This window comes from Lynx rufus, unplaced genomic scaffold (assembly GCF_022079265.1).
Source record: "Lynx rufus isolate CCGP_SWC_20201006 ecotype Redwood Valley unplaced genomic scaffold, mLynRuf1.p SCAF_11, whole genome shotgun sequence".
NCBI lineage: Eukaryota > Metazoa > Chordata > Mammalia > Carnivora > Felidae > Lynx > Lynx rufus.
In genome coordinates, this window is record NW_025814825.1 from 6,743,212 (window position 1) to 6,755,339 (window position 12,128).

Consider the following 12,128-nt stretch of genomic DNA (forward strand, 5'->3'; position numbering starts at 1 on the left):
GTCCTTGCTGGACTCTAGTGTGACGTTTTCTTATCATTCCGTGTGTCATCTCTGTGAAAGCGAGGGCTGTGGCTTATTCATCTTTCTCTCCCCAGCATGTGACAATACTGCATTTACAGCTGGTTTTGGTTCTACTTCTTTTTTTTTTTTTTAACGTTTATTTATTTTTGAGAGAGAGAGAGAGAGTCCAAGCAGGGGAGGTGCAGAGAGAGAGAGGGAGACAGAGAATCCGAAGCAGGCTCTGTGCTGTCATTGCAAAGCCTGATGCGGGGCTCGAACCCACGGACCACAGGATCATGACCTAAGCTGAAGTCAGACACTCAACTGACTGAGCCACACAGGTGCCCCCTTAAGCATGACTTCTTAAGTAATTGCTGTATTTTTAGTTATGACATTTAAAAACAATGAGTTTTTGTATCTTACTCTTTAAAGGAATTTCAGAGTCGGAGTTCAGCCTAAAAATTCCACATCTTCTTCTCTATTGTCTGTGGGTCCTTTTTGGTCATGGTCAAACTCAAAGGTGGCTGGAATCTGTCTGTCGTGTTCATTCGTGGTGAACCAGAGGGAGGCACCAAGGGGATTCAGAAAATCAGATTTTTTTTTTCTTTTTGCTTATCCTTATGATGTTGAGTTATCTTTTTGTGTCTCTCTTATTTTTTATTTTTGAGCTCTGAAGGAGGGGGAGTATCTAATTGGACTCTTAGGGAATGTGTGAATTCAGTGAAGTATTGGCATAGGTAGTTAATGAGCATCGTGAAAGTGTAGGGCTGTGGTCCGTGGGAGGCATCTTGAGTCCCGCAGATGACAGTGTTGCTGTTGATAACACAGTTGGACTTTCTCTTGAGCATCCGCTCAGCTGGAGGCTGTCGTCTTTTGTATTTTTATAGGAAATGATCAGATCTTTCTTTAGTAATTCAGGGCTCTGTGTGCCCAACATGGATTTTGAAGATGATGCAGTGTCTTACAGTCAAGTGACAAAGGTTACATTGACTGGATTGAGTCCTCTGATAGTCTGACCTCTGGCCATGACTGCTTCTCCTCACTGTTGGGTCACTGTGCCCTCCTCCGTCCTTACAGTGATGGGAGACCCTGGAGGGTTTGCAGAAGAGGCGTAACATGACCAGACTTTGATTTAAAAGGCTCTTTTGGCTGTTGTGTGGAAGATGCTTTGAAGGTGGTAGGAGAGGAGTGGGGGTGACCAGCCAGAAGGCTTTTGGGGTAATTCGGGGAGAGATGTTGGTGGCTTGGACTAGGGCTGTCACAGCAGAGGTCATGAGGAATGGTCGGATGGCGGGTACATTTTGAAGGCAGAGGTGGCAGATTGTAATCATGGTTGGATGCAGGGTAGGAAAGAAAGGAGTTAAGGATGACTCTGGGTTTTGCCCTGAGTAGTGGTTGAAGGAGAAATCAATGAATAAATGAGTTGGGGCAGGAGTTCTCCCCCTGTGTGCCCTCTCAGAGCTCTCACCTCCAGTTCTGAGACTGCTGATTTGCTGGCCTGTAGTTTCACTCATTTCCATGGTCCTGGACAATCAAGATTTTGTTCCAGCTCTGTGCTGACAGTGCTGGGCATCCTGTAGGTTCTCAGTGACTGTTTCTGAGTGGGTCACTTCCTGGCATCCCGTTAGGGCTTGCCGAGGATGTAGGTGCAAGAGGGAGAGGCTCTCTGGGTGGAGGAAACAGGTACCTAGGAGTGTGGAATGAGACTGGAGGCCTTGGCACACTTTTGCTTAGAGAGACGCAATCCTGGAATTTAAACTTCTGTTCTTATGAGGCCACAAATGGCCTTTTATGTTTAAATGGTCTTCTACTGGATGATGTCTCTCGATCTATTCTTGGGGTGCAAGACCTTTGCATAGGGCTGCTAAGGCGATTTCCAGCTCTGGACTTTTGGAAAAGGCATGTGGCTTCAAAATTTTTTTCCTCTCCTGATCTGAAATTGCCTCTCAACTTATTGAAATCACTGTTCTAAAGGACCTGTTTGTTTCTGCCCAAACAATAAATCCCTGGGCATGTGTTGCATTTGATACTTTCCCCAAGTGCTTTTAAAGAATTCTTTCATGGTGGCTGTGTTTTATCCTTCTGACGTCCTGAGCTCTGACAGGACACTGCCTACCTGAAAGATGCAGAATGCACGTAACTTCAGTGAGTATGTGGCAACATTTGCTTTTTCATCTTATAAATCAAGCAATGAGGATTATGGAGGTAACAGCTATTTAGACACAAATGCAGGTTTTTCTTTATATTTTTTCACAATGCCATTCATTTTGAATCACTTTGCTGATAATTTGTATTGCTGATATGTGACTGTTTAAATAGTTCATATATTCTAGTAATCTCTTCCTGTCTTTCCTTTGAGTTCTCTCTTTGGATTTCCTTTGCCTTCCCATTCTGTTGCCTGTCCTTTGAGAATGAACAGCCAGGTAATCAAATCAGTGAGGCATCTCTATAAAACAAAACAAAACCCCCAAATAAACGAGAGTGATGTTTATGTGCAGGTTTTGAGAGAGACTCCAAGCACAGAGGTGCTAACATACTGAATAACCTCAAATTCCAAGGCTCAGAAGCCCCATCATTCTATTCTATAGCAGTGCGAAGGGACCTTTCAAGTGCATGGAACACTAGAAATAACTAATATGGGTTTTTATTTCTCCTTTAAGTACTTACTAGTGATGTCATTCACCCCGCAATTGACCAAAACCTGGGTTAGGGGTTTTGTTTGCTTACCTTTGGGGTCCTTGAAGACTGTAAGCCTCGCGAGGCCATGTCTTCTGTGTCTATACGACATTCACAGTGACTCTCATGGGCTGAAATCCAGTGAAGAGCTGGCTTTGAATATTTGCAGACATACCTCATTTTATTGCACTTTGCTCTGCTTCACAGATGTTGCTTTTTCTTTTTTTCTACAAATGGTAGGTTTGAGACAGCCCTGTGTGGGGCAAGTTTCCTGGTGCCATTTTCCCAGCAGCACTTGCTAGCTTCATGTCCCTGTGTCATATTTTGGTAGTTCTTGCAATATTTCAAATGTTTTCATTATTATTATATTTGTTATGGTGATCTGTGGTTAGTGATTATGACTCACTGAAAGCTCAGATGATGGTTAACATTTTTTTAGCAGTCACGTATTTTTTATTAAGTATGTATGTTGGTTTTTTTTTAAGACATAATGCTATTGCACACTTAATAGACTACAGTGTGGTGTAAACATAACTTTTATATGCACTGGGAAGTCAAAGAATTCATTTGATGCACTTTATTGTGATATGTATTTTATTGCAGTGGTCTGGAACTGAACCCACAGTATCTCCAAGGTTTGCTTGTATATTGCCTGTATATTTCCATATGAAGATTCCACCAGCAGTGCAAACTCTGTATGAGTTACGTTGGTCTCCTCTTTGTTTTAAAATGGATTTCAGTCAGCTTACATGGAAGTCATATGTCAAAGTTAACATAAATTGGACGAGAGTAGGGAAAAATGAAAAAAAGATAGGGCCATAAAGTGGAGCTCCCATGAGGCACACATACTACAGGTGAACCGCAGATGTGACTTTACAAGACTAAACAGGAAACCTGACTGGTTATAGTCTGTTGCCCATATGATAAAAGCAAGCCAGCTTCTCAGGAGGAGCACAACCACTGGACCCTAAGAGCCTAAAGGAGTTTCTCAAAAACTATCCATGAGATTCATAGCTCTCTGCTGGCCTGAACTCTCCAAGGGATAGATTTTTGAATATAGGGAGGCACGGATGGACTGCACAGCTTTCAGCCAGTCCCTTCAGATATTTTATTTCTCTCAACTGAGCTTTTGTTCAAATGCAGTTTATTTTTAAGAGAACATATCCATCTTGCTCCCAACTGAACTCTCCCTTCTGCTTCTCTTTTTCTGAAAGAAGGCTGAAATCATACAGCCATGTAAGTCTGCCTCATTCGAGCCACACAGGACTCCTTTGCTTGTTTCTTCTCATACCAACCAGCCATCAAAATCTCCTCCTTTCTTCTTTTCTTCTCTTCTCCTTCTCTCCTTCCTCTTTCTCTCCCCTCTTCCTTCCCTCCCTTCCTTTCTCCCTCCCTTCTTTCCTTCATCACTTAACATGTAGCAGAAGCTGACTATGCACATGAAGGCATGATGTGAAATATATGTACCAGTTGGCAAGGGGACTGGCCAATCAGAAAGGATATCAGCTTTGGCATAGGAGCAGTGTTCTCAAAGCCTTCTGTGCCAGACATAAACTCTTCATTTGCTCGATTGGGGAAGGGGGTGGTTTTGGGGAGTTCTGGGAGAGGGCTGGGGTGGAAGGGTAGGCCAGGGGGTGAGTGAATGGTGGTTTCAGATAAGGGGCTACTTACTCACAAGTATAGAAGTGTAACAGCTGACGCACCTGCATTGGTAGATGCTGGTGCGGATCAGCCCTGGGTATACGGAGTCACAAAGATGACTCAGCCATGGTTCCCATCCTAAAGGAAAGTGGAGTTCACTATCTTCAGAATGCATTTCAGAAACCTCTTTTCCTCTGTCTATGCCACGACTGTGGTTTAGACCCTCACTGTCTCAGGCTCCATCGACTATAATTACCTCTTAACGGGTAACTCAAACTGAATTTTAATTTCTTTCCTCTTTTATTTTTTCCCTTTCCAGTGTTTCAAGTATGTGCTGCCAGAGAAAATTCCCTAAAATACTGCTTTTATCACACTATTACCTTCTACTCCCAAACTGTTAATGGCTTTTCTCTTCTTTCTAGGATAATATTCACACTTCCCAGCTGGGTATTCGAGACCTTCTGTTTTGCACCTGTCCCAGTGTATCAAGGAATATGGTGTCACAGAAGGACCAGCTCTGGTCCCTTCTGTTCCTAAGTAGCATAAGATGGGCAGTGAAGGTGTGGGAGGGATGTTTGTAATGATTATTATGCAAAGAAAGAAAATGTGGCAACTGGGCAGGTGATGGGGTGTGGGGTGGGGCAGGCTGATGTCACTAACAGGATTGGACAGTCAGGAATAAAGTCGCTGGAGTCTGACTTCTCTTGGTGAGCCGGGAGCAATGGATTCCTAGGCACATGCCCCTGATTCTGGGTGGTTGAGCCTGGGAAGGATGAAGGGGGTTTGTTAACCTCAAGGTGAAACTTGTTATACTTTCTGAGATGCAAACCCAGGACACAAAGCCTTTTCAAAGATTAGGTGCCCTGAGTAATTCCTAAACGGGGCAGTGCCAGTGTGTGTGAGACCCATTTTCACGTACCACCTTCCTCAGAATTTTACCCCCTGCTCTCGGTGGACACCCGGAAGTCCTGGGCCTGACTGGCTTCATAGGATGAGCCCTGGGGAGAGTGTCTGGGGATCTTTTTCTGAGCTAGCTATTCGTTAATAGAAAGTTTGGCTCAGTAGCCCCTGAGCTTAGTCCAGGAAAAATGATTCCTACCTATTACAAACTGAGAACTTTCCATAACCTTCTTTGGGTACCACGAGTTAGGCATTTTGCCGACATTTTCACACATGATCTTGTATAATCTTCTTCACTATCTTGTAAAGTCGGTGTGATAAGAAAACTGAGGCCCAAAGACTACTTTAGCCATGATCACCCCAGGGGTAAGTCATAGAGTCAGGATTGTAGGGCTACCAGGATCTAGGCTCTTTCTACTCTATCACTTTGCCCTTCTATAGCTAATACTTTCTGGGAGTGTTGGCAGGACAAGGATTTCCCATGTCCTTCACCTAGCACATTGAGAATGAGACTTTTAAAGCCCTAAACCCCACTGCTGTTCCCCCTTATTAATGAAGGCAGTTGGATGTTCATCTGCCTTGTGGAGCAAGGATACCCTTCTTCTCAGGCAGAAGTGCCTGTATTTCATGATTGAGTGACCGTAGCAAATGTCTCAAGCCCTCGGTCATGTATCTCTACGTTAACGTCAGTGCCTTTTTTGGTTTTAGACATTGAAGGTCCTTTTAGAGAGGGCATTATGCTCTTACTTGCCAATATCCTCACTGTTAGCACTAGTTTACTTCAATCATCTCTGCTATTTCTGTTTGGAATTTGAGTTGTTTTGAGGTTTAAATAAAATAGTGCATGTAAAGTGCTTAGTACAATGACTGGCACATTTTAAGAGCTCAATAAATGGTAGCTTCCATGATGACTCCCAGTGAATTGAGAATGCCCTATAATCACAACATAAGCCCTCAATCCACAGTATTCAGATGAGTATCACCTGGCAAGACCAGGGGGATGGGGTACAGGTCAGAGAAGTTTTCAAATGGGGATGGAGTGTGTGACAGTGTACCCAGAGGACATCCTGAGCATCTGAAGGACTGAGGCAAAGTTCAGCAAATTAAGACCCATGGGCCAGATCTAGCCCACTGCCCGTTTTTGTATAACCTGTGAGTTAAGAGTGTTCTTTTCGGTTCTAAATGGTTGAAAAAAAATCTAAAAAAGAATGATGTTTTGTGAAACATGGAAATTATATGAAATTCAATTTCAGGGTCTGTAAATAAAGTTTTATTGGCACACAGCCATGCCCATTTGTTTATGCATTGTCAATGGTCTCTTTCACTCTATGATGGCAGAGTTGAGTAGTAGCAGCAGAGATTGTATGGCACCCCAGGCCGAAAATATTTGTATCTAGCCCTTTATAGTAAAAGTCTGACTTGGTCTAAGGTAGAGTGATTTAAGAAAGGTAGGTGAAGGAAAACTCAAAGGTACTTCACTCAGTTCACAAAGCTTCTGAGGGGAGGCCCTGCTGACTTGGGCCATGAAATGAGATTCTGTCTAGTTTCAGTTCAGTTTAGTGATACTGAATGCTCCTTATATGAAAGACATTGCCCTGGGTATGAGGAATTATTCTCTGTCCCTAGAAACATCGCAATATTATAAACTAATGGAATTATGGACAGAGATGTGGAATCACCTAGATTTAATTTCAAATCCTGGCTTCATCATTTACTAGTTGTATGCTCTGCTGCTGGGTTTCTTCTTTTTGCTTTTCCTCTCTGCTGCCCTGATCTGTGCCTGGGGAGGTTGATTCATGGATTTTACCCATGAACTCCTTTGCCACTCAGCTTCCAGGTGGATTTGGCCAATGGGAGGTACGAGCAAGAAATCAGATGTTAGTTGCTGCGTGACTCAAGATGTTTATTCTCTTGTTTCTCTCCTTGCCAGTTGGCTGTGCCTGGCTGCATGGTTCTACTGAGGCCACAGTTCCTGTTGGAGAAGGCCTTTTCTATCCAGCTACTCTTTCTGCTGGGTACTGGTAACTACTCTTTCCTCTTTCCCTTCGGCTTAGGGTTGTAATAGGCTCCAATGTCAATAGCTTCAGGCTATTGCAATATCCCAGCATTACCCAAGCACTTATAAATAGTTCATGTGAGTGTCAGCTTCCTCATCTGTAAAATTAGGATATCATATGAGTTGTCGTGATCACAAAATACATAAGCTCCTGCACAGGGTCTGGCCTGCAGTAGGGGCTCCTCAAATGCTATTTCTCTTCTGCTTTTCTTAAGAGCTCATGGTTTCTTAAGGGAGACAAGCCAGGAGGCTACAAAAAAGTTTAAACCAAATTAGAGTAGTAGTTTAGGGATTATTAGGAAGGGACAAATTTGTAAAATATTTTGTAAGTAGAACTAGCAGGATTTAGATGTATGGGAGGAGGGAGAGCAGGGAAGGATTAGGGGTAAGCTTGAGGTTTTTGCTTCAGTTATTGTGTGGATGGTGGCCTCATAACTGAGGTAATGCACGAGGAGTTCCCAAATTAGAGAACAGGATGATGAGTGCCATTAGGACAAGTAGAATTTGAAATGCCTGTAGGATGGCCATGTGACAGTGTTAAGTAGGAGTTTGACTGGGAGGAGATAGAGAAGGGTCTGTGCTGAAGAGGAGTATTTGAGAGTCATCATTGTGCAGGGGAATAATTATAGTCAAAGAGACTGCTGGATCGTGGGTTTGGGGGAAGACAAGATGCTTTGATGGCAAAAGGACTAGTTTGGAGGCCAAGTGACCTCACTTTATGATTTGGCTTGCTGTTTAACCTTGGGGAGAATACTCAACTATGTTGAGATTCCGTTTTCTCAGCAAATAAGGAGGTGGAACAGGTGGTATCTATGATGCTATAGGACTTGCCATCTAATTAGAAGGTAAACCATGAAGTAAACAGAGATTAATGATTGTATTTTCAAGAGTTGTATGGAAGAAAGCCTCCAGAGACCAATGGCCTTCCTAATTAATGGCTATTGTTTAGTGAGAAGAAGGTACAGAAAAATTGTCTAAGGCCCAGTTTCATGGAATTATAACAATAATTGTAATCACAATGGCCAACATTCACTGAGAGCTTACTGTGTGCTAGGTACTTTTCTATGGGCTTTGTAGGTATTAGCATTCAATATTCACAATAGACCTGTAAAATGGGGGTGATTCGGAGGCCTCCATTTTCCAGATAAAGAAAATAAGGCAATAGGAAGGTTACAACATCAGGGGCACCTGGGTGGCATAGATGCTTAAGCGTCTGACTCTTGATCTCAGCTCAGGTTATGATCTCACAGTTTGTGAGTTCAAGCCCTACTTGACAGTGTGGAGCCTGCTTGGGATTCTGTCTCTCCTTCTCTGTGGTCCTCCCCTACTTGGGCTTGCTATCTCTCTCTGTCTCAAAATTAAAAAAAAAAAAAAAAAAAAAAGAAATGTTATAACATCCCACTCAAAGTCATAAAGGTACTGAGGAACCCAGATCCCAAGCATTTAATCCCAGACTATTTGTTCACAGGGAAAACTGTGAGCTCTGGGGAAATAAGAGTCAGCAGCATACACATTGGAACTTGTAATTATTTTAGGTTATTACTAGTAATGATTTTAAGTTAACCATAATTTTAAGAGAGGCAGAGTTAGGAAACAGACTTGTCAGTTATATTTACCGGTGGTAAGATCTTGGTTGCTGACTAGTATTATTATTATTTTTTACAGCATTTACGGATATAAAATATACTTTTGATCAGTGCGTTTTGGTAAAGATTTTAAAAACTACATAAGAACCCAGACTATATATATATATATATATATATATATATATATATATATATATGCACTCATATATTAATATATACAAATTCCATCTTTTGTGCACTTTACCCTTCTACTCCAAGAATTCACTTTTCTGAATTGTTCTTGACTATGAACTTGGCTATTTTTCACAACAAAAGTAGGTAAGATGGATGAAACTTACCCATGTGAGTATTGTATGGATGGTGTCAAAGTCATTACTTGTTTACTTTCTATAATGTCCCTTTTCTGAGGACGTGTCAGGTAAAATTCTCTTGTGGCCTTGTTAATATTCATTATATTCATTAAATTGTATATATATATTTATTATATATATTGTATACATTGTATATACATTGTATATACATATATATTGTATATATTGTATATGTATTCATAATTGTATATATATATTTATTATTATTATTATTACTTTATTATTTTAGTATAATTTATTGTCAAATTGGCTAACATACAGTGTCTGAAGTGTGCCCTTGGTTTTGGGGTAGATTCCCGTGGTTCATCGCTTACTACAACACTCAGTGCTCATCCCAAGTGCCTTCCTCTATGCCCATCACCCATTTTCCCCTCTCCCCCACTCCCCCTCTACCCTCAGTTTGTTCTCTGTATTTAATCCATAAAGCAGTCACTTCAGTTTCTTCATAGAGGCTCTAACAAAGCAAACGATCAAGTGTTTCCTTTTACCTTGAAAGTTTAGGAGCCAAATCTGTGGCCCGTGGGCACTGTGTGTGCTGTGCAGTTTTAGCTTTATTCTTGCTCCCACTTTATGATCCTCTGTTTACTTTTCTTTCTTTCTTTTTTTTTTTACCTGCTTTTATTTTATGGCATCTTGTTGCAGTTTATGTTACTGTACCCAGAAAGTAGGCAGAATTTTTTTTTTTTTAATTTTTTTTTCAACGTTTATTTATTTTTGGGACAGAGAGAGACAGAGCATGAACGGGGGAGGAGCAGAGAGAGAGGGAGACACAGAATCGGAAACAGGCTCCAGGCTCTGAGCCATCAGCCCAGAGCCTGATGCGGGGCTCGAACTCATGGACCGCGAGATCGTGACCTGGTTGAAGTCGGACGCTTAACCGACTGCGCCACCCAGGCGCCCCTAAAGTAGGCAGAATTTAAATAAAATATATGCACGCACGTAGCCCTGCTTACATGTACACAGTCACATACCCAGTGCATTTTGGACTCTCCGGGAGGCCAGGGTTGGCTTGCCAGCACAGGGACCATTAAGTTTCTATAACTGCTCAGCATACTGGCTGATAACAAGGAGGTCATCAAAAAGAAACTGATAATTAGGGGGATTATCACAACCATCAATTCACAATCCCTTTGATGAGTGTCTGTTGCACTTAACGACTCACTGAAGATCAAGTCACACTGCCTTTCAGCAGTAATATGAGCTTAATAAGCATTCGTGTGATGATAACAATGAGTAAACAATCATCTTTGTAATGATAACAATTTGGTCCAGGCAGGAGGGAAAATGTTCCTGACTGGGCTTGCTTGACTGTGACAGGAGATAGGAAGTCAGAAGCTGGTAGAGGCAGTGACAGGGCTGGTGGGGTTAGAAATTCTGAAGGAAATAGGCTTAAGGAACACAGAGTTGGGATGGGGGTGGGAATGTACGTGTGGGACTGAAGGGTGTTCTAGTGAGAGCTTGATTCAGAGCAAGGAGTGAGGGAGGCGTTGCACTGGAGTGTGTAAGAGGAAGGGTGCTTTGTATGAGTGTGTAAGAGACTGCTGGCTCAGTTGCTCACTGGCTTTGTAACCTCGGGCAAATCATTTGACCTCTGGGGCGCCTAGATGACTCAGTCGGTTAATCGTCCGCTCTTGATTCAGGTCATGATCTTGTGGTTCATGAGTTCGAGCCTTGCATTGGGCTCTGTGCTGACAGTGAATCCCTGCTTGGGATTCTCTCTCTGCTCCTCCTGTGTGCTCTCTCTCTCTCTCAAAATAAACACACAAACTAAAAAAATATCACTTGACCTCTGTATGTCTCAATTTCCTGATCTGGAAAAGCATGATCCAAAAGAATCTACTGCATGGGGTGGTTGAGGCTTTAAATGGTAAAGTCATGTAAAGTGTTTGCGTTGTGGATGTATAGTAACCGGTAGTGCTTATGCTCCTGCTAGATCCTGGCATGGAGAATGCTCAGATTCTCGTCTCAACCTTCTAAGGGGATCGTACCTCATTTTGGATGTTGGGAATGTTGGGGCACCTGGGTGGCTCAGTCGGTTGAGCGTCTGACCCTTGATTTCAGCTCAGGTCATCATTCCAGGGCTGTGGGACTGAGCCCACCTTGGGCTCTGCGCTGAGTATGGAGCCTGCTTGAGATTCTCTCTCTCTCTCTCTCTCTCTCTCTCTCTCTCTCTCTCTCTCTCTCCTCCCCTCCCCTCCCCTCCCCTCTCTCCCCCCTTGCTTCCTCCCCTGCTCACACTCTCTCTAAAATAAAGGGAGAATGTAATTGTGGGAGCCATGTTATTTAAGCAACGTATAGGTTATTATCTGTACTATGTATTATATGCTATGTATTTCATTTGACATTTCATTTTCTATTGTGTTCTTATCATCTTCTCTCCCTGTATATATTGGTCTGCATCGTGTGTAAGCCTGGATGAAACATCTACATGATAGAGACGCAATAAATACTCAGTGAGTTGAATTGAGGGATGCACTTGATATTTTGAGATAATGAAGAAATCAGTGAGCTTGGGATTTCAAATGAAAGTACTACCATGAAGACACCAATATTAATAATTGTATAGTGTTTTTGACCCGTCTCAACCCTTTCACAAACACATTAATTCTCATAAGCCCCGCGAGGTAGACAACATGCTACAAACAGTTCCATTTTACAGATGAGGAAACACGTGGCTTAGAGGTTCAATCTTGCACCACAGCTGGTAAGTGATGGAGCTCGAATCTGAATTCAGGTCCGTAGACACCTCCAGCAAAGAAACGCTTTCTGGTACTGCTTTGGTGTGAGGAACCCTGAGATCTGTGATTAACTGCTCGTTAACTTCTGTGGAGTTTCTCTCCTCCACCCGGAGCCGGAGCCGGGAGGGGGATTACAAAGGGATTTTCTCAGAGGTGGGAA